The 21,120-nt window shown below is 38.5% G+C and overlaps 1 pseudogene across 1 annotated transcript; it reads right to left on the reverse strand.

Annotated features, from left to right (window-relative positions):
* Nucleotides 1-15,257: 15,257 nt before the first annotated feature.
* On the reverse strand, nt 15,258-17,997 carry LOC308641026 (immunity-related GTPase family M protein-like; annotated as a pseudogene). Its single transcript has one exon. The product of its transcript is annotated as an immunity-related GTPase family M protein-like (transcript).
* Nucleotides 17,998-21,120: the final 3,123 nt, after the last annotated feature.

The following is a 21,120-nucleotide window of genomic DNA, read 5'->3' on the forward strand; positions in this document are numbered from 1 at the left end:
TTCTCTGGTGCAGACATGCTGGGACTATCAATCAGAAGCTTGTCTATCATATGTAGGTAAATGTGAAGGTCTTAGAAAAAGTTTCACTACAATCTCAGTAGAAGGTGAAACACTTTTGCTCCACAGCTCAGAACATCTGTTTCTCACAATCTCCAACTGGTGATGCTAGAAACACAGTGCCAAAGTTTATTCTTTTAGATTTCTTGATTCAATTTAATTTTTAGAAGGCATGCTAATTTTCTCTATCACTAAACTCGTGTAAGTTTTTGCCATAAATTTAATAGTGAAAATGATACTCAGTATGCTGTAATATTGTGCCTTTTTGAGAAGTCGACTATTTGATTGATCCTCTCAACTTTGTAGAAAGAGAGAAAGGAGAAAAAATTCTGAGGTCTGTGAGTCACAAAATATCTCTCTGTTTTCTCCAGTGATAGGGCTTATTTTCATATAAGTTTGCATTTATCTTGTTCCCAGGGTAAGGCCTGGGACTGGAACCTCATCTCTCAGAGCATGCTCATGGTCTTAGGGGGCCACTCTTGCACCCAACCTGTGTTGAGGGATGATGTGAAGGGATTATGATAGGGACTTTGTGAGTGGCCTGTGGGGACCAGCTAGCTGGATGCCTCTCTGATGCATCCATTTAGGCCAAGAATTTCTGTAGGGCTGGTCATGGGGTTATCAGGATGAGAAGGAGAGTTTTATGGTTTGAGTGACAAAGAAATTGAGTTATCTCTTTGGAGCCCTTGTCAATCTCATCTAAAACGATTCTTCTAACTGAATGGAGGGAAAGCCAAAGTACTGAATTAGAAAAAGAACCTATTGAGAATCTGGCTGTATTCTGGTAACCACTCTTCAACTCAGGAAATGAGGAGAAAAAGAAGAAAGAAAATGAAAGAGAAACACTGTGGTTTTCTAGGACTATTGTAACAAATTATCTCAGTACAGGTTACACAGTATAAATACGTGCTCACATTTCTAGATGCTTAAAGTTGCAGGATCAAACTGATGGCAGGGTTGATTTCTCTTGAGGACTCTAAGCCATTTTTGAACATGGTCACCTTCTTACTGTGTGCTCACCTGTCCTTTCCTCTGTGTTTTTACAGTCTTTAAATACTTTCTTTGGTTTAAAAGGACCAAGATTGTATATTCCATTTAACCTCAATTACCTCTTTAAAGGGCCTATCTCACATTTGTGGTCAGCGCTTGAACTTATAAATTTTGGGGCAGCATAATTAGATGAGAAGAAAAAAAATCTAAAAATACCTTTTAGTACTAGTTGTCCTTATGTAGAAGAGAATCATGTGTCTGTTAACATAGAATTGTGTCTCTGAGAAGACTGGAATATTGTTGTGAAGTACATGGAAAGACCTGGAGGGAACATCTAGTAGCTCAATGAAACCTTAAAATGTATGATCTGGGAAGTTGCTGCAAATACAAATGTGTTCTGACAGTTTTTTAACCTGTTGAGGCAGAAATGGAGGTCATAATCACCAAGTCATAAGTGTACATTTGAGGCATAAGAGATAGGTCAGTCCTATATAAACCTGAAATACTAATGGAAATGAAAAAAAAATATATTAAGAACAAGATATCTTAGGCTAGTTTGTTTTGCAATGCATTCTTTTCCTTTTGTGCAATATTTAAACCAAAACTCAAACCCAAACAACAACAAAAAAAGACATGTTGAAGCAATTTCACTCCTTGGTGGCTTGCAAAATTTTATACACAGATGAATACAAATAAATGTGCATGGATGTTAATAGCAGCACTGATATAAAGTGGGAATAAAATATTGTAAAGAGCTCCAAACTGAAATGTTCATTGATAGGAAATTCATAAATGAAATGTTATATATTCACAAAGTGGAAAACATGTCATAGAAATTATTATAAATAAAAATAAATTAAAAAAATATATACACAAAATCTGAGGCTATAGCCTCAAAATGTTTTTGAAAAAGACTCTTTAACTATGAGTTAAAAGAAAACAAAATAAATTTGATTTTGTTGAATTTGTTTATTATGATTCTTTTGTGAATTCACTAATAGTTAAATGACATCTTTACAAATAGAAATTATGGTTTTATTATCATTTCTTGAACAGAAATGTCTCAAACACCACCTTCCATTTATTTGTTCTTCATTATTAATTTTAATATATAATAATGTAGAATTTATAGCCTTAACAAAACTTACTGCATGAGATGATACTATCAATCAAAAGGGAGGGAACATTTGTTGTGAAGGATAATGTAGGCTTTGTGAAGCTTTTATGGATTTAAAATAGGTAAGGACAATGAATGAACTTGAGAAACTGACAGGTGGATTCTTTTTTTTTCATTTTTTCTTCATTTATTAAAAGGACCATATTTTTCTTATAATTTTAAGGTATTAAATTACTTTTTATGAGTTTTATTTTTTATTTGTTTTAATTAGTTACACATGACAGTACAATGATCTTGACACATCACACTTGAATCAGATGGGTACAATTTCTCATTTTTCTGAGTGTACATGTTATAGAATCACATTGGTCATGCAGTCACGTATATACCCAAAGCAATAATAATGTCTATTTTATTCTGCTGACCTTCCATTTTCCCCTTCCCCTCCCCTCCCCTCCCCTCCCCTCCATTACTTCACTCTACCTAATCTAATGTGACACATTTCTTTTTATTTTTCCCTCACATCGTCATACATGTATTCTGTATAATGATGAGGGTCTCCTTCCATCTTCCATGCAATTCCCCTTCTCCCTTCCTTTCCCTCTCACCTCTCTTCCCTATCTAGAGGTAATCTTCTTCTCATGCTCTTCCTCTCTATCCCATTTTGAGTCACTCCTCTTATATCAGAGAAGGCATTCAGCATTATTTTTTGGGGGGGATTGGCTAACTTCACTTAACATATTCTGCTCTAATGCCATACATTTCCCTGCAAATGCCATGATCTTGTTATTTTTTAGTGCTGAGTAATATTCCATTCAGTATAAATGCCACATTTTTTTATCCATTCATCCATTGAAGGGCATCTAGGTTGGTTCCACAGTCTAGCTATAGTGAATTGTGCTGTTATAAACATTGATGTGGCTGTGTCCCTGTAGTATGCCATTTTTAGGTCTTTTGGGTATAGTCTGAGAAGAGGAATAGCTGTGTCAAATGGTGGTTCCATTCCCAGTTTTCCAAGGAATCTCCATACTCCTTTCCCAATTGGCTGCACCAATTTGTAGTCCCACCAGGAATGTATGAGTATACCTTTTTCCCCGCATCCTGGCCATCACTTGTTGTTGTTTGACTTCATAATGGCTGCAATTCTTACTGGAGTGAGATGGTATCTGAGAGTAGCTTTAATTTGCATTTCTCTGATTGCTAGAGATGGTGAGAATTTTTTCATTTATTTGTTGATTGATTGTATATCCTCTTCTGAGAATGGTCCTTGGCCCATTTGTTGATTGGGTTATTTGTTTTTTTTTGTTGTTTAACTTTTTGAGTTCTTTGTATACTCTAGAGATTAGAGCTCTATCTGATGTGTGAGGGGTTAAAATTTGTTCCCAGGATGTAGACTCCCTATTCACCTCACATATTATTTCTGTTTCTGAGAAAAAACTTTTTAGTTTGAATTCGTCCCATTTGTTGATTCTTGGTTTTAACTCTTGTGCTATAGGTGTCTTATTAAGGAATTTGGGGCCTGCCCCCACGTGATGAAAATTAGGGCCAACTTTATTTTGTATTAGACGCAGAGTCTCTGGTTTGATTCCTGGCTCTTTGATCCATTTTGAGTTGACTTTTGTGCATGGTGAGAGAAAGGGATTCAATTTCATTTTGTTGCATATGGATTTCCAGTTCTTCCAGTACCATTTGTTGAAGATGCTATCCTTTCTCCATTGCATAATTTTAGCACCTTTGTCTAATATTAGGTAGTTGTAATTTTGTGGATTGGTCTCTGTGTCCTATATTCTGTACCATTGGTCTACCTGCCTGATTTGGTGCCAGTACCATGCTGTTTTTGTTACTATTGCTCTGTAGTATAGTTTAAGATCTGGTATAGCAATACCACCTGTTTCACTCTTCCTGCTTAGAATTACTTTAGCTATTCTGGGTCTTTTATTTCTCCAGATGAATTTCAGAATTGCTTTTTCTATTTCTGTGAGGAATGCCATTGGGATTTTGATTGGCATTGCATTAAACCTATAGAGAACTTTTGGTAGTATGGCCATTTTAATGATGTTAATTCTGCCTATCCATGAACAAGGTATTTCTTTCCATCTTCTAAGGTCTTCTTCTATTTCCCTCTTTAGGGTTCTATAGTTTTCGTTGTAAAGATCTTTCACCTCTTTTGTTAGGTTGATTCCCAAATATTTTATTTTTTTTTTGAGGATATTGTGAATGGGGTGGTTGTCCTGATTTCCCTTTCAAAAGGTTTGTCACTGATGTACAGGAATGCCTTAGACTTATGAGTGTTGATTTTATTTCCTGAGACTTTGCTGAATTCATTTACTAGTTCTAGAAGTTTTTTGGTAGAACCTTTTGGGTCCGTTAGGTATAGGATCATGTCTTCTGCAAATAGTGCTAATTTCAGTTCTTCTTTTCCTATTTTTATGCCTTTAATTTCTATCGTCTGTCTTATTGCTGGCCAGTGTTTCAAGAACTATGTTGACTAGGAGTGGTGAGAGAGGGCATCCCTGTCTTGTTCCAGATTTTAGAGGGAATGCCTTCAATTTTTCTCCTTTTAGAATGATGCTAGTCTGAGGTTTAGCATAAATAGCTTTTACAATGTTGAGGTAAGTTCCTGTTATCCCTAGTTTTTCTAATGTTTTGAACATAAAGGGATGCTGTATTTTGTTGAATGCTTTTTCTGCATCTATCGAGATGATCATATAGTTTTTATCTTTAAGTCTATTGATGTAGTGGATTACATTTATTGATTTCCATATATTGAACCAGCCTTGCATCCCAGGGATGAATCCTACCTGACCATGGTGCATGATCTTTTTGATATGTTTTTGTATCCAATTTGCCAGAATTTTATTGAGGAATTTTGCATCTATGTTCATTAGAGATATTGGTCTGTAGTTTTCTTTCTTTTAAGTGTCCTTATCTGGTTTAGGAATCAGGGTGATGTTGGCCTCATAGAATGAATTTGGAAGTACTCCTTCTTTTTCTATTTCGTGAAATAGCTTGAAAAGAATTGGTATTAATTCTTCTTTAAAGGTTTTGTAAAACTCTGCTGTATACCCATCCGGTCCTGGGCTTTTCTTGATTGGTAGTCTTTTGATGGCTTCTTCTATTTCCTCAATTGATATTGGTCTGTTTAAGTTGTGTATATCCTCTTGACTCAATCTGGGAAGATCATATGACTTATATGAAATCATATGATCATATGATCATATGATCATATGAAATTTATTGATGCTTTCACTATCTTCTATTTTATTGGCGTATAAGGTTTCTAAATAATTTCTAATTATCATCTGTATTTCTGTAGTGTCTGTTGTGAAATTGCCTTTTTCATCCTGTATGCTAGTAATTTGAGTTCTCTCTCTTCTTCTCTTTGTTAGCATAGCTAAGGGTCTGTCGATCTTATTTATTTTTTCGAAGAACCAACTTTTAGTTTTGTCAATTTTTTCAATTTTTTCTTTTATTTCAATTTCATTGATTTCAGCTCTGATTTTAATTATTTCTTGCCTTCTACTACATTTGCTGTTGTTTCACTCTTCTTTTTTCAAAGGCTTTGAGATGAAGTGTGAGATCATTTATTTGTTGGTTTATCCTTTGTTTTGAGGAATGAACTCCAAGAAATTAAGTTTCCTCTTAGAACTGTTTTCATTGTGTCCCATAGATTGCAATATGTTGTATCTGTGTTTTCATTTATCTCAATGAACTTTTTAATTTCCTCCTTGAGATCTTCTGTAACCCATTGATCGTTCGGTAACATATTGTTCATTCTCCAAGTGATGTATGGTTTTTCCCTCTTTCCTTTATCATTGATTTCCAGTTTCATTCCATTATGATCAGATAAGATGCATGGTATTATCTCTACTCCTTTATAATTGCTAAGAGTTGCCCTATGGCATAATATATGGTCTATTTTTGAGAAGGTTTTATGTGCTACTGAGAAAAAAGTATATCCACTTGCTGATGGTTGATATATCCTATATATGTCAGTTAAGTCTAGGTTATTAATTGTGTTGTTGAGTTCTATAGTTTCTTTATTCAACTTTTGTTTGGAAGATCTGTCCAGTGGTGAGAGAGGTGTGTTGAAGTCACCCATAATTATTGTGTTGTGGTCAATTTGTCCCTTGAACTTGAGGAGAGTTTGTTTTATGAACATAGCAGCACCATTGTTTGGGGCATATAAATTGATAATTTTTATGTCTTATTGGTGAATGGTTCCCTTTAACAGTATATAGTGTCCTTCTTTATCCCGTTTGATTAATTTAGGCTTGAAGTCAATTTTATTTGATATGAGTATAGCCACCCCTGCTTGCTTCCGAAGTCCATGTGCGTGGCATGATTTTTCCCCCCAGCCTTTCACCTTCAGTCTGTGTATGTCTTTTCCTATCAGATGAGTCTTCTGTAGGCAGAATATTGTTGGATCTTTTTTTTTTTAAAATACAGTCTACTAGCCTATGTCTTTTGATTGGTGAGTTTAAGCCATTAACATTTAGGGTTTCTATTGAGATATGGTTTGTATTTCCAGCCATGTTTGTTTATTTTTGTTATTTAACTTGATTTGTTTTTCCTTTGATTAGTTTTTCTCTTTACTGTACTACTTCCCACTGTTGATTTTCATTATTGTTTTCATTTCCTCTTCATGTAATGTTTTGCCTAGGATGCTTTGCAGAGCTGGTTTTCTAGCTGTGAATTCTTTTAATTTTTTTTATCATGAAGATTTTTATTTCATCTGAAGCTTAATTTTGCTGGATACAAGATTGTTGGTTGGAACCCATTATCTTTCAGCATTTGAAATACGTTGTTCCAGGATCTTCTAGCTTTCAGCATTTGTGATGAAAAATCAGCCATTAACCTAATTGGTTTACCCCTAAATGTAATCTGCCTCCTTTCTTTTGCAGCTTTTAAAATTCTCTCCTTGTTCTGTACATTGGACATTTTCATTATAATGTGTCTTGGTGGGGATCTCTTGTGGTTTTGTACATTCAGCGTCCTGTAGGCTTCTAGGGTTTGGATTTCTGTTTCCTTCTTCATGTCTGGAAAGTTTTTTAATATTATTTAATTGAAAAGATTACTCATTTCTTTGGTTTGGACCTCTATACCTTCCTCTATCCCTATAACTCTTAAATTTGTTCTCTTTATGCTATCCCAAATTTCTTGGATGTTCTGCTCATGGTTTCTTATCAGTCTCTCTGATCTGTCTACGTTCTTTTTGAGATGATATACTTTGTCTTCATTGTCTGATGTTCTTTCTTCTAAGTGTTCTACTCTGCTGGTGATACTCTCATTTGAGTTTTTAATTTGGTTTATTATTTCTTTCATTTCCAGGATTTCTATTTTTTATAACCTCTATCTCCTTGTAGAGTTATCTTTTGCTTCTTGGATTTGTTTATGTAATTCATTATCAAAGTGATCTTTCATTGTCTGCATTTGCTGTCTAAAGTCTTCCTTGAGACTCCAGATCATGTGAATCATGTATATTCTGAAATCGTTACCTGACATTCTTTCTGATGTAGCTTTTATCTCCTCTAATTTTGAATAGTTCTTCATTGTTTGTGGTTCTTTCTTTTCTTGTTTTTTTCATGTTGCTCATGTTTCTTTCCAGCTCTGCCTTACTGTATGTTATTGTTTTTTTCACCTATAGATTTGTATTGATCTCTCCTTTGTGATGGGAGACAATGTAAACAGTTTCCAATATCAACTATACATCATCTATGAGCAAGTTTTTGTTATTAATATATTTATAGTTAGTCTCTATGTCTAGAGATGTTGGATTCAATTATAATTTAAAATATATTATTAGCCTTATAAAAGGCATAAAGTTTCTGGAGGCATATAGAAAAGTCAGGGTCGGGCATATGACTTTATGTTAAGGGGGAAAGATGTGAGGGTATGGGGCTAATAAATCTTACCTAATTTGGAGGAGAACTCTAATGAAGGGGGTTATTAGCAGGAGAATAGACAGGAGATATTTTAGGGTAGTTAGGTATGTGTTAGGACCATAAGAATCATAGAAACAAACACCTATTTGCATTTAGTAAATTATACATAGTAGAATAGTAACACTTGGGAGGTTGAGAGGGGAAGAGAAGGAGGAAGAAAAGTAAAATGAAAAGCAGAAGAAAAAAAGGTGGGAAGAGATCGGGAGAAAGGAATGAAAAGAGAGAGAGGAAAAGAGAGAAGAAAAAGATAAAAAGAAAAAAGGAAAGAAGAAAAAAGAAAAAAAGAAATAAAATGCACTCTTAGAATTCTGGTTTTTTTTCCACTTCCAGTAGGTGGCATTGTGCATTCCAGGTTGAGTCTCTGCCCTCAAGGTGGTGGAAGCAATACATGTGAGGCGGCTCTCCCTCACCTGCTGGGTGCCTCTCCAATCCCAGTCTCTTTGGTTTGCTCCTGGTCTCTATCCCCCTCCCCTCTCCTGCCCACCAGTCCCCAATTGATGGATCTCTTGACCACAGCTCTGGGTTCGCTCTAGGTGGGTGGTACCCTGGCCACCCCGCACTGCTGATCAACTGAGCACTATCTCTGTGTTGGGTAGTCAGCACGTCATCACAGCTGTGGAGAGGGGAGTTGGAAATCAGTAACCTGTTCTGTTGTTTTCCCTCTGATAGCCATGCCGACTGAGAGTTGGCAAGAAAGGTTTTGAGTTATCACAGCTGAGTAGAGGAGGCACTGGGAGTCACACTCCTGTTCAGAAGCCAATTGCACTGTCTGCTACACCTGCCAAAAGTTGATGAGATAGATTTTCCAAGATGGTGACCTCCCGTTTCCAAGCTGGGGTGTCCAATGAGGTGGAGGGAGCTAGGCTGTTCTGTTCCTATGCTATGTCCAGAATTTGGTCCTCAGACCAGTGCCCTGTGGTGACGCAGGTCGCAGTCTGACCCACTGCAGCCCTGAAAGATCAGTAACCCTGTGTTTCTGTGCTGCCAGAACTCCGTGTGGTTTCACCTCTGCAGCAGGTCTCAGCTCTGCGCTCCCTCTTTATTCTTCTTATTTTTTTTCTTTTTGTTACTCTGATTGTATTATTTTAGATGTTCTGTCTTTGAGCTTGTATACTTTCCTGAGCTTGATTAAACTGGCTGTTGAAGATTGTATTGTACTATTGTATTATTCATCTCTAGGATTTCTAGGCTTTTAAAAAAATATGTCTGTTTCCTTATCAAACTTCTAATTTTGTTCATGTATTATTTCCCAAATTTCATTTAATTTTTTTATTAGTACATTCTTAAAATTTACAGAAGTTTTAAAAGAGGATCACTCTGAATTATTGTTTGACATTTCAAAAATCTCCCATTCTTTGGGGCCCGTTTTTGGAGCTTTGAACATTTTTTTTTTCATGGTATCATGATTTCCTGAGTATTTATAATTCTTGGGTCATGATGTTGGTGTGTGTATGGATTTGTCAGGTTTATCACCTTTTCTGACTTACAGGTGTTCTTAGGAAGTGATAAACCTTCATTGTTTATACCGGGCTTGTAAGTTTGACTGGCTCAACTAATAATGGCCCCTGGGCAGCAGAACTTGCTTTTAATTTCTCTAGGAGTCTGGGCTTCTGTCTTTCCTCTGAATTCAGAAGTGGAAATTGGCTTTGTTTAGCTCTCTGACAAAACTCCTAAGGCCCCCTCCCCTAAGGACAAAGATCCTTCCAGACTGCCTTCCACTGCATAGCAATACTTAGAGCTTCCTCATAGTACAGCTACATGAATCAAAAGATGATTGGTTTCTAGATGTTGTATAACCTGGTTGCTTATGTATGATTGAAAGGTGCATTCTATATCAATTATAATCACTTCTACATTAAACAGGCTGCTGGACATCAACTGAGGTTGTCACCAGCCAGCATTATCACCAGCTCCCAGTGTCTGTGTGTTGACTCCACATCTCTACCGCCCATGACTGAGGTAGCAGAGTGACCAATTGACCACACCAGTGGCCAGAATGTATACATACCGGGGCAATAATTCCAGCAATGATGAGGCTAATTGCATGCCTAATTCAGTATAGGATCTCATTCAGAAGATTCTTCATCTCCATGTACATGGACTCCTCCACTATCCTGACAGGTTCACTGGAAGCCAGATTGCTGGGGGCACTCTGAGGATAAATATATTTAGCTTTCATAGTAGGGGTTAGACAATCTGTGAGCCAGCAGGATATATTAACTGTACAAGGGATCTCTGTATGAATGATATTTATGCCATCATTATCATTGATTATTAGCATGGCAAAGGGTGGCATTACACTAGCTTGTGCATAGTGGGTATGGGTATAATTTGGAAAAAGGCAAATCCATGGTCAGGGTCTGAACTCAATATAGACCCATTCATCTGGCCAGCTGCTGCCCAATTATTGGTTCTGGCAGCTGGCAATATTGGCATGATAGCCGTAATGCCATTCTGATTTCCTGCATAATGGTTGGCAAGAGCTTGCCCCATGTAGCAAGGACTTCAGTAGCCTATGTGGTTTTGGGGCACATTAGTTACATTCCAGGGACCTGTGCCTGCCCAGGTGCACAGATGTTGTTCTTCCCAAGAGAAATTCCTCTGAAGGAGATAACGTATGGCTGTGACACATTGATTCCATGGGATGCTATCATTATCTGAGGGGGGGGCTTTCCAAAAAGCATTGTTGGGCATATTGGATGCAAGGGTTTCTTGCATTTGCCATGGGGGAGTCTATGGCTATAGGTAGCAATAATTATATCTCTAAGGTCAGTGAGAGACAACCCAACATATGACTTATTATAGTTATCTACAATAGTTTCATTGACAAGAGCAAAGCAGAGGGGACTGTCTGTATTATGGGTTTTATTATCTACTATGGAGAAACAAATGGGCAGATTAGGTATGGAAATGCTGGTATCATAGGATACAGTTACCTCCTGGATGGATAACTCAGGATCAATAATGTTGGAATTATTAGAGAAGAGCTTAGGTAAAGCTCCTTCCCAATTAGCAACTGCTAAATGTGGCCTAGTGACCAAAGCTCAATTTACTCATGGGAGGCTTCACTGTTAGCAGTGAGCACTGCACACAATAGGACCACAATCATAGGCCCAGGGATGATATTGCCACCATCCAAAGGGACCAATCTCATGGCTTGGTCAGCAAGATCTTTAATATCACCCCAGGTTAGTTTCCATTTGTGTTATTGAGTTCTTTGCGAGGTTTTTCCTCCAAAGTTAGTTCTTTCATCTTCTTGGTTGGTGGTTCTGGGGATCCAGGGCTTGACTTTCTGGCAGGCACTCAGATGGGGTGAGGCTCCTGTTAACATATGCAAACCCTCACCCATGGGTAGGAGGGACCCCAGACCATCCCATGCATTTGTTATGAGATCCTTCCATGAGACCAAGGTAGATGGGAGGGCCCCATGGGAGGAGCATAATGCTTATGGGCTGCTATTTCTGTAGAAAATTTTGAAATTGAAAGAAAATTTAAAGTAATAAAATTATTTTCAAGGCATCATGAAGGGACTTGGTATAGTTTTCTCCCTTTGTTTTGTAGCATTGCCTTTAATTTTTTGTGTGTTCTTTCTATGATGCCTTGAGTCTAAGTGTTTTAGGGGATCCCAGTTAAGTACTATATATGCAAATAATTGAAAATTGCTTGCAATGTCTTGCTAGTATAGGCTAGCCCATTTTAATAACTGGGAAATGTACTTTTTTGTGGTTTCTCCTGTGGAGGCTGTGGCCATTACACAGCCTGAGTAGATATCAATAATCACATGAATATATGTTAAATTTCCAAAAGGAGCATAATAATACATTCATTTGCCATAAAGCATTAGATTTTAACTCTAGGGATTCGCTCCAGCAGATTGTAAAAGGTCAATGGGGAGAAAAGGTGCCCATTTTTTGCAGTCTCTGACTAGCTGCCTGCAAGCCTCCTTAGTTCTGCTTTTATGCAACTGCCATGATTGAGGCCAGCAGAGAGGCTTAAGCTGCTTGTGTCCCTGTATCCAGGGTGGCCAAAATTCAGTCACATAGTGTGCCATTGTGTACTGGTGCCACTCCTGCTTTATGCTTTTTAAAAAAAAAAATTAGCTTCTTCATGAGACACCTTCTCTTCTACCACCTTGTTTATTCTGTCAATAAACTGTGGCATGTCCTCAGTGTCTTTCTTCCTTAAGTCTTGTATAGAAACTATACCTCCCCCAGATGGTAACTTCCTCCAGGCTCTTAGAGCCCAGAGTTGCACCTGATCAAAATAATTTCATGGGCCTGTAGCCTGTACTGCAAGGGAACAGTAGATTTCCTCTCTCTGCAAGCATTCAGCTGGGAGGTTAACATTTGTGTTGTGGTGATGATTCCCCCTGCAGTTCACATTTATCATGGAAGAATGCCTTAAACTTCAAAAATGTTGCAGGCTGAAGAGTGGCTCTGGCTAGGTCTTTCTAGTCTTGAGGGCAAGTAAGTTTGAGACTAAGTAATTCAAGCATTTGCTCTGCAAATGTCCCCCTGGGTGAATCCTCTTTTACTGCCTTTTTAACCCTTTCAGGGTACTCAATGCATGTGAATAACAAGTGACAGGGCACTGTGGTGTGGGGTCTGTGTTGACTGTGAAGGCTTATATTCCCTTACCCCACTTTTTCTCTTATCTTACATAGATCTTCAAAAGGATCTCTGGCCTCCTGGAATGGGTTCTGGGAGACTATGGCTTGGGCTTATCTGGCAGCCTGGCCATTTCTAAGCTGTCATAGTCCCTTGCTGGCTTTGGTGTTGCCTCATAAGTAGGCAATTATCATTGACTCAGGGAAGGATATAATTTTTGCTTGTCAGTAGAAGGTGCACTTGCACTATTTGTGGTCACATCTTCCTGCACCATGAAGGCCAGCAATACTGTTTCCTGCCTCTCTCCCTCCTGTATCTGTTGTGGTTTCTTGCTTTGAAGTAGATTCACATCACCACATTTTTTTCCCCTAGCCTGTCTTTCATATCCTCTTCTTCCCTCAGGGCCATCATTATATGGGATCTGCTGCAATAGACAAGGGATCTGTTGGAGGACCTCTTAAACTTTGCTGAATGGCTGTCACAATAGAAAAAAAAATGTAGTGGTAAAGTATACCCCTGTCTCATTTCAGCTTTTTACACACTTGCCATTATCTTGTCCCATATCCTAGGATCAAAAACAGCAGCATTTATCCATGGACTGGTATCAATCACAACATCCCAGAACTTCCGGGCTTTTTTATTTTATTTTTTTTTAAGAGAGAGAATTTTAATATTTATTTTTTAGTTTTCAGCAGACACATCTTTGTTTGTATATGGTGCATAGGATTGAACCCAGGCCATGCATACCAGGCAAGCGCGCTACCGCTTGAGCCACATCCCTGGGCTTCTTTCTTATTCAGGGTTAAACCTCTGGTATCTAAGAAAGTGTGCAGCACTTTCCTCAACGCTCTATGAGGGGCCACACCCTGTCTTATAGGCTTATCTCAGATCCCTGCCAGGGCACCAGCTGCATGGGCTTTCTCTCATCCAGCAAGGAGTACCTCAGAACAAGGTGGAGGAGAATGTGGCTGCAGAGTCGCTAATCAAGACCTCTAGAGACCAAGCAGGAAGCAGGTTTGATTTTATTGCATAGTTACCACGATATATACTCAGGCAGTAGCTAAGCAAATTACAGGCAGTCACCAATGCAATTTCTGCTAACTGTCCTTGCTGCAACCAATCTAGGAACGGGCCATGGAGCAAGTGCTAGGACTGAAATACATGGCCTTACACCCAGGGCTGTGCCTATGGGGGTAAGTGGTCTGCCTCTCATGCGCCTAGCCAGAGGGGAGTGGCCTGCCACTCAGATGCCCTCAATATATACCATATATGAAGTACTCCATGCACTTGTCCCCACATTTTACCAGGAGCAGAATTCCATTCACAAGAGAAAGATAAGGTGGATATTTAAACTTAAAGTAGATTTTTTTCTCATTATCAGCTTTAACTCTGCTTTGGCTAAAAATTCTTAGTCCATTCTATTCTTATGACTAACATATAAAATAAACCTAGATCATTATTATTAACTTATTTAGATGGTGTCTAACTTAGGAACTCTTAAGCTATTTATGTTAGTGACAATGATTCAGTTTGATGTTTATATTAACTAATATAATTTCCCTCTCTTTTGATATTAAATTAATTAGTTAATTATCTTTTTTTTTGGTTCTGGATATCAAAGCCATGGCATCCTGCTGCTAGGCAAGTGCTCTACCATTTAGTTATACCCCCAGCCTTCCCTCACACTATTAACCAAAGTAACTCTACAATGCGACCCTAATAAACATTCACATTATCTGAAGTATGTTTCTGAATGTTATTAATTTAATTTAATCACTTAATAAGGGGTAAAGGTGGTGCTATTTAGTTTGTGTGCCATCTTCTGTATTCCAGGCAGGATGGGAGTATCTGAGAAATTGTTTTCCAGAGCTTGTCTTATGGCTGGGAATTGTTCTGGGTGCAAAGCATGAGTTTGAAAGTATTCAAGGCAAGGATTTAGAAGCTTAAAACAGGTGTAATTGGATGATATAGTCAGTTTGCTATTATTGGAAATAATGGTATGAAACCAAGCATGGTGAGAGATGACAGATGGAATTGGGGATGGACAGGCAAGAACCAGAGGCAGAAAGGAGAAATGTGAGCTTGGAAGCAGGAAGTTATTCTGGGTACAATTGAGTAGAAAGTGGAAAGGGAAGATGGAGATGATGTGTGATAACTTGAGAAATTTCTTTCCAAGCAGTATAAAAATGACAAAAAAAACTTCCTGTGCTTCCTTTGTAAACTTTTACCAGGAGCAGAATCATATTCACAAAAGAAAAATTAGGTGGATATTTGAACTTAAGGTAGAATTTTTCTCATTATCATGTCAACTCTTCTGTGGCTGAAAATTCTTAGTCTTTTCTATTCTTATAACTAACATATAAAGTAAGCCTAAATCTTTATTAGTAATTTATTTTATTTTTTTAATATTTATTTTTTAGTTCTCAGCGGACACAACATCCTTGTTGGTATGTGGTGCCGAGGATCGAACCCGGGCCGCACGCATGCCAGGCAAGCGCACTACCGCTTGAGCCACATCCCCAGCCCTATTAGTAATTTATTTAAATGGTGTCTAACTTAGGAATTCTAACTTAGGGCAAGGAACTGAAATATGTTAAAGAGATTGAATTGACAGCACTTGGTCATCAGTGAAATCTGGAAATGAGGGGAGAGGAGGATCCTAGGAGAACATCTAACACTATTGATAAATAGTAAAACGGATGAACTGAGTGAGAAAAGAAAGGGAAAAGCTCTGGGGAAAAGTGATAGGAGTCAGTTTGTGTCTGGAGCAGAGGGAGTGTCTGAATGGAGGTGTGTTGTGCACTCAGGACCAACAAAAATCCAGGTCTGACATGAGAATGAGAGGGAGCTATAACTAGATCCAACTTTGATGGGACAGTCATACTTAGAATTGTCAGGTTGCCTTTCCATTCAATGGCTTGTGAATCCCACTTACAATGATACTTGAATTCATCTCCCATATCCTTTTTATACCTATTTTTTTATTAATTTATTTTTATGTCGTGCTCAGGATCGACCCCAGGGCTTCACACATGCTAGGTGAGTACCCTACTGCTGAGCCACAACCCCAGCCCCTCCCATATCCTTTTTATACATAGAAGGTTTGGGCATCTTCTGAGGAGATGATGATGAAGAACAGGGCTTTATAGGCAGCCAGATTAGCCTTGGAATCCTAGCTCTACCAGAAATGCTTTTCAGAGAATGTCTAAAAACACATGCTTAATCATTTCTGAAGGGAAGCTCTTTTCTCTATTCCAGGGAATAACAGGTAAGAAGAAAGGAAAATAGAAAGACAAATAGGTCTCAAACAGAAATAATATTAACTTTAGGTGTTAAGGGGGAATGTATTAATTAGGTTTCTCTAGAGGAACAGAATCAATAGGATGTGTATGTGCACACACACATACACACACAAAATACATATGTATATATAATATAAAGGGGGATTTATTAGATTATCTTATCATGTTTTATGTGTAAGATCAGAGGCTGAATAGTCCCTTAATGGTCATCTGTATGCTGGATAGCCAGAGAAACCAGTAGATGTTCTGTCCAAGAACCTGGAAGACTCAGAACAAAAGGGACCAAAGATGCAGCCCCAGTCCAAGGCTCACTGCCTAGAGACTCCCTGGAGAGTTTTTGGTATGAGTTCATATTGAAAAAACCAAATAACCTGGAGTCTAACATTCCCAGGTGATGAAAGCAGCAAAGGTGCACTTGTTGAAGAAGACTGAAGCTTGCATATGTTCCACCTTTGGCTTTTGCTCCATTTGGACTCTAATCTATTGGACATTGCCATCCACATTCAGTGTGCATCTTACTCAGTTTTCTGTCCCTCACACCAATTATTTCTGGAAATACCCTCACAGACATACCCAGAATTGTGATTTACTGATTTTCTAGGCTTCTCTTAATCCAACCAAGAGGAAAATCAAGATTAACCATCACAAGGAACACATGCAAAATATATGTAACACTGCAATTAGAAGAAAGAAATTCCTCTTACATCCATGGGATTGAAAGGGTTGAGTGACAGTAAGGGCACACAAATGAGAAGAGGGCTTCAGATGTTCATACTTTCCCCAAGAAGGAGCCTGTTAATGTACTTCATCAAGGTTGATGAAGTCTTCCAGGACTTTCCTAAGGATGGTCTTGGTGTCCTTAGCAACTGATTCAAGCAAGCGTCTCTGCTCCATGTAGTTAAGGTACTTGGCAGCTGAGTTACCATAGTACGGGATGTAGCTAAGACCTATACATAAGTAAAAGACTGTAATGTTTCCTATCCAAGACAATGTCGAGCTCTCTTGGTGGTAAGTCTCTGCATCCTGGGACTTCACAATGTTTGTGTACTCTTCAACTGACTTTCCTATGCTCTGTGCCACCTGCTTGAGAGATTTATCATCCACACCAAAGAAAAATCTGTAGGATTTCAGACAATCACCCAAATTATTTGGATCCTGGATGCCAAGAACATCCTGAAAACCCCCTGTGTCTATTTTATTCAGCAGGGAGGTCACACTTTCATTAATGATGTTTTCACAGATAAGGAAAATGATCTTTTGGGCACTATGGCACCTGATTTTGGAGATGTCTATTCTCAATGTGTTCCTAAGCTTTGGGAAGTCATGCAATGAAGGGTCAAAGTTGGATACAAGGAATGTGGGGGGTTCCTTCACACCCTCATTCTGAAGATTTTCCTTGATATTCTCTTGTATATTCTGCAATATCTTTTCATTTGAGAGAGCACTTGTGCTGAAATCCCTGTCCAGCTTAGTCCAGACAACATAGAACCTCTTTCCCATCCCCTCAATGGCTTTGGCAAGCTTTACATGATTCATGCTGAACTGCTCAGATGCAATGATGATAAAGAGGTCATATTGGCTGAACTGCATTTCATTCAGATAGTTCTCCAGACTTTGAGCAGTAGTCTCCATGCCAGGCAGGTCCCACAGCACCACATTGGGAAAGTGGAAAGAAGAATAGCTTCCTCTTGTCTGGGTAGTCTTCACTACCCCAATGGGAGCTGAGGCCTCATCCTCATGTTGCAGCTTCCGCAGTGCATTGATGAAGGATGACATACCATTGCCTGACTCCCCAGTCACAGCAATACTTACTGGCATTCTGGACACTGTCTCTGCAGTCTTCCTGACCACAGAGACTACTTCCAGCAACTTCCCTTCTTTCCAGGCCTTCTCAATGTCCCTTATGATATCCATAGATAAAATACTGCTGCATAAGAAGAAGAAAACATGGTGTTAGGAGACAGTGGAGCCTCTGCCATGTTGATGAGTGTTGAGTAACCTACAGATATAGAATTGCATGGAGTTAGGATGGTCACACTCAGGGATGCACAGAAATTGTGAGACATAATATCCTTTCCCCAGGGTTTCAGATCTACAATCAAGCCTATAGTAAATACCTTCAATTAAAAACAGAGCAAGCTAAGCCTTCTTTCAGAGCAATCTTCAAGGGGAGACCTTGAAGTTTTCTCTGAAGCTCTTGTGCCAATACTGAACTCCAAGTCATGACTGTGGACACCAGAAGACTTGATCCTTATAGCTTGGAAGGGAGTGGGCCAGAGACATTGTTCCACTTATGTGATCAATTGTCATTTGCACTTCCCTGATTATGCCTTTAGTAATACTTGAATAAAATGAATATCATGTGGTTTTTTTCACCCCATATCTTCACCCACTCTTAATTAAACTCACTGGTTTGCACTTGTAAGAGATATATCCAGAAATGATTCCAATGATCAATGGACTGCCACACAGATCACTCAGCTGGAAGCCCATCCTTACCTGACTCTGACTGGTTGTCAGGACTGACCAATGGGAATGCTAGCAGGGCAGTTGTCAGCTTGTGCCAGATCTCCATACCAAGTAATTCATTCCTAAGAACCTGTGAGTCTTCATTGGGCTTTTATGTGTCAGCATTTATTTAGTTATTTTAATTACACTATAATTTTTTTCTTTCTTCTGGACACAATCATTTTTTCTTTAAAAATTGCAGTAAATTTAAGTATAATGGCACAAGGAATATAAATTTTTCTCTCATCAACTTCAATAGTTTTCCAATTAATCTCATTTTTTTAAGTTAGTATGTATATTATTATTTAATAATATTGTTATTGTTAATAATGTTGATATTAAATTTCTATGAATGTAAATTTCTCTTTTTGGCTGAATAATTGCAATTACATTGGCAGCATTTCATGGGGCAGGATTGGCAAAGATAGTTTGTCATTACAAAGCATTCTACTCAAGGTTACAACATACACATTATTCCTACTTGATGAACTTTTACAATTAAACAATTGTGAGTGATTTTTGTGATATTTTCCCTTTATAATTTCTTTCTTCCTTTTTAAAAAAGTTTTTATTGGTGCATTAGAGTTATACATAAGAGTGGGCTCATTTTGACATAATCATACATGCAAGAAATATAAAAATGTGCTTCATTTCAGTCCCCAGTGTTTCTTCCTTCCCTCTTTTTCTCCCTCCCCAATTTCCTTTCCTCTACTTTCCTTCCTTCTATTTATTTATGGTTTTTAGATTGGTGCTTTATAGGCATACATAAAGGTGGATTTATTTCCTTATTTGTCTATGAATTCAAAGTTTAAAAGTTTTAAAACTCCACATAGCATTTCTCTTCTAAAAGGGGCTCCTTGACAGACCTGTCTATGTGGTCTCATGAAATGGTTGGAGTCTTTTCCTCATACTGAATTGCCCAGGTTTCCACTCCAGAAGGCCATGGTCTGTGGGAGATGTTTCTCAATCACCTGCATGTCCCACTGTGTAGGTTTCTGTGCTCCATACCTTCCATGGGCACATCTCCTTCCCCTTGATCCTTTCCTGGCTTGGGTTCTGCCTGCAGCCCTACACTGTTCTCATGTTTTTTCAGATGCTGCTTATATGGCCCAAAGGCTGCATTCACCCTTCCCTTGGAAGGAATGAGTTGAGATCTCCTGAGTTTGAGGACCAGTTTGGCCCTGTGCAATGTGGACAAATTCCTAAAGCCCCCCTTTTCTGCCCTGTGCATTGAGGCAGTCATGGTACCCATCTCTCAGAGTTTGTGTGTGAGTTTCAGAATACAGTCCATGTGTACCTCTCAGTAAGGTTTTAAGCTCTCTTGCTGAAGGATCTCTGGTCTTATTATGATTTTTGAGGAAGATATTACTCTGAATCTTCTTTATCCCTCCAAATTTAACCATGGTGTATTAAAGTTCTGTGTCTGAGTTCTCTGTGCTTGTCCTTTGTATGTCTGTCTTAATCAATCTCAAACCCTATTAGATAAGTGATATTATTTTTTCAGATTATGGATGAAGAAGTATTTTATAGATATGTCTCAATTACAAAGTAAGAAATGGATAATCTAAAATTAGACCAGAGAGTGATTCTATGTTTCTGTCTGCATAGAGAGACCTGTCCTGGTCAATATAGAATCTCTAACCCCTGGACTGATGATCACTGTATTGCAAGAACAGGCTGTGCCTGTGAGGACATTTGTGGGGGATCCCACACCTGAACTATCTGAATAGTCTCTATTCGGCCTTGGAGCCAAGGAGATTATGGTCTGGCAATTGTGAGTCATTTTGTGGCTTGTTACGCAAAGCACATGGTAATCTCAGTGTTTGTTTGGCTGCGAGGCTGCTCTGGACTTAGGTGTTATCATTGGGCTTGGACAGCCTCCTTCCTACCTTATTTGACAAAAGAACATTCCATTGAAATAATTTGAAGGCCCCATGTAAAAATAAAGCAAATGGGGCTCTTCACTCTCTCTCACCTTCCAGTGTGGAATCAGAACCCCTAAGGTTGTAGAGTTGTCCTGCTCTCATTTTTAAAAAATTGCTTCTGTGTTGTGTGATTTTCACTGTATTTTTCAGCCAGCACACTTCACACAGAAGGAAACCCAAAACTATAGCCTGGCAGGGAGTGGGCCAGAGACATTGTTCCACTTATGTGATCAATTGTCATTTACACCTCCCTGGATATGCTTTTAGTAATACTTGAATAAAATGGATATCATGTTGTTTTCTTTCACCCCATATCTTCACCCACTCTTAATTAAACTCACTGGTTTGCACTTGTAAGAGATATGTCCAGAAAACATTCCCATTTCTCAGAGCCTGTTTTAGGAACTTTTTCTCCATTAGAAGGATATTTTGAATGAAATGATTAGAGAGATGCCAAGAGTTTAGAGAAAAGAGGAATGATAGAAAAGGCCAACTTTATCCATCATGTCTGAGTTGGGAACTGCCAAGCATGTGAGGTGTGTGACCACAGAAAGTTTTGGAGTCCTTCTCAAGGTTAGTTGTGATGGACTTGAGGTGCCAGAGGAAAGCCTACAGGGAGTGAAGGTATCCTCAGTTGTACAAAGGGGCAGTGGTTTGTGGTGGGCTAGT

The sequence above is a fragment of the Spermophilus citellus genome (genome assembly GCF_964194105.1).
Source record: "Spermophilus citellus genome assembly, chromosome: 1".
In the NCBI taxonomy this organism is placed as follows: domain Eukaryota; kingdom Metazoa; phylum Chordata; class Mammalia; order Rodentia; family Sciuridae; genus Spermophilus; species Spermophilus citellus.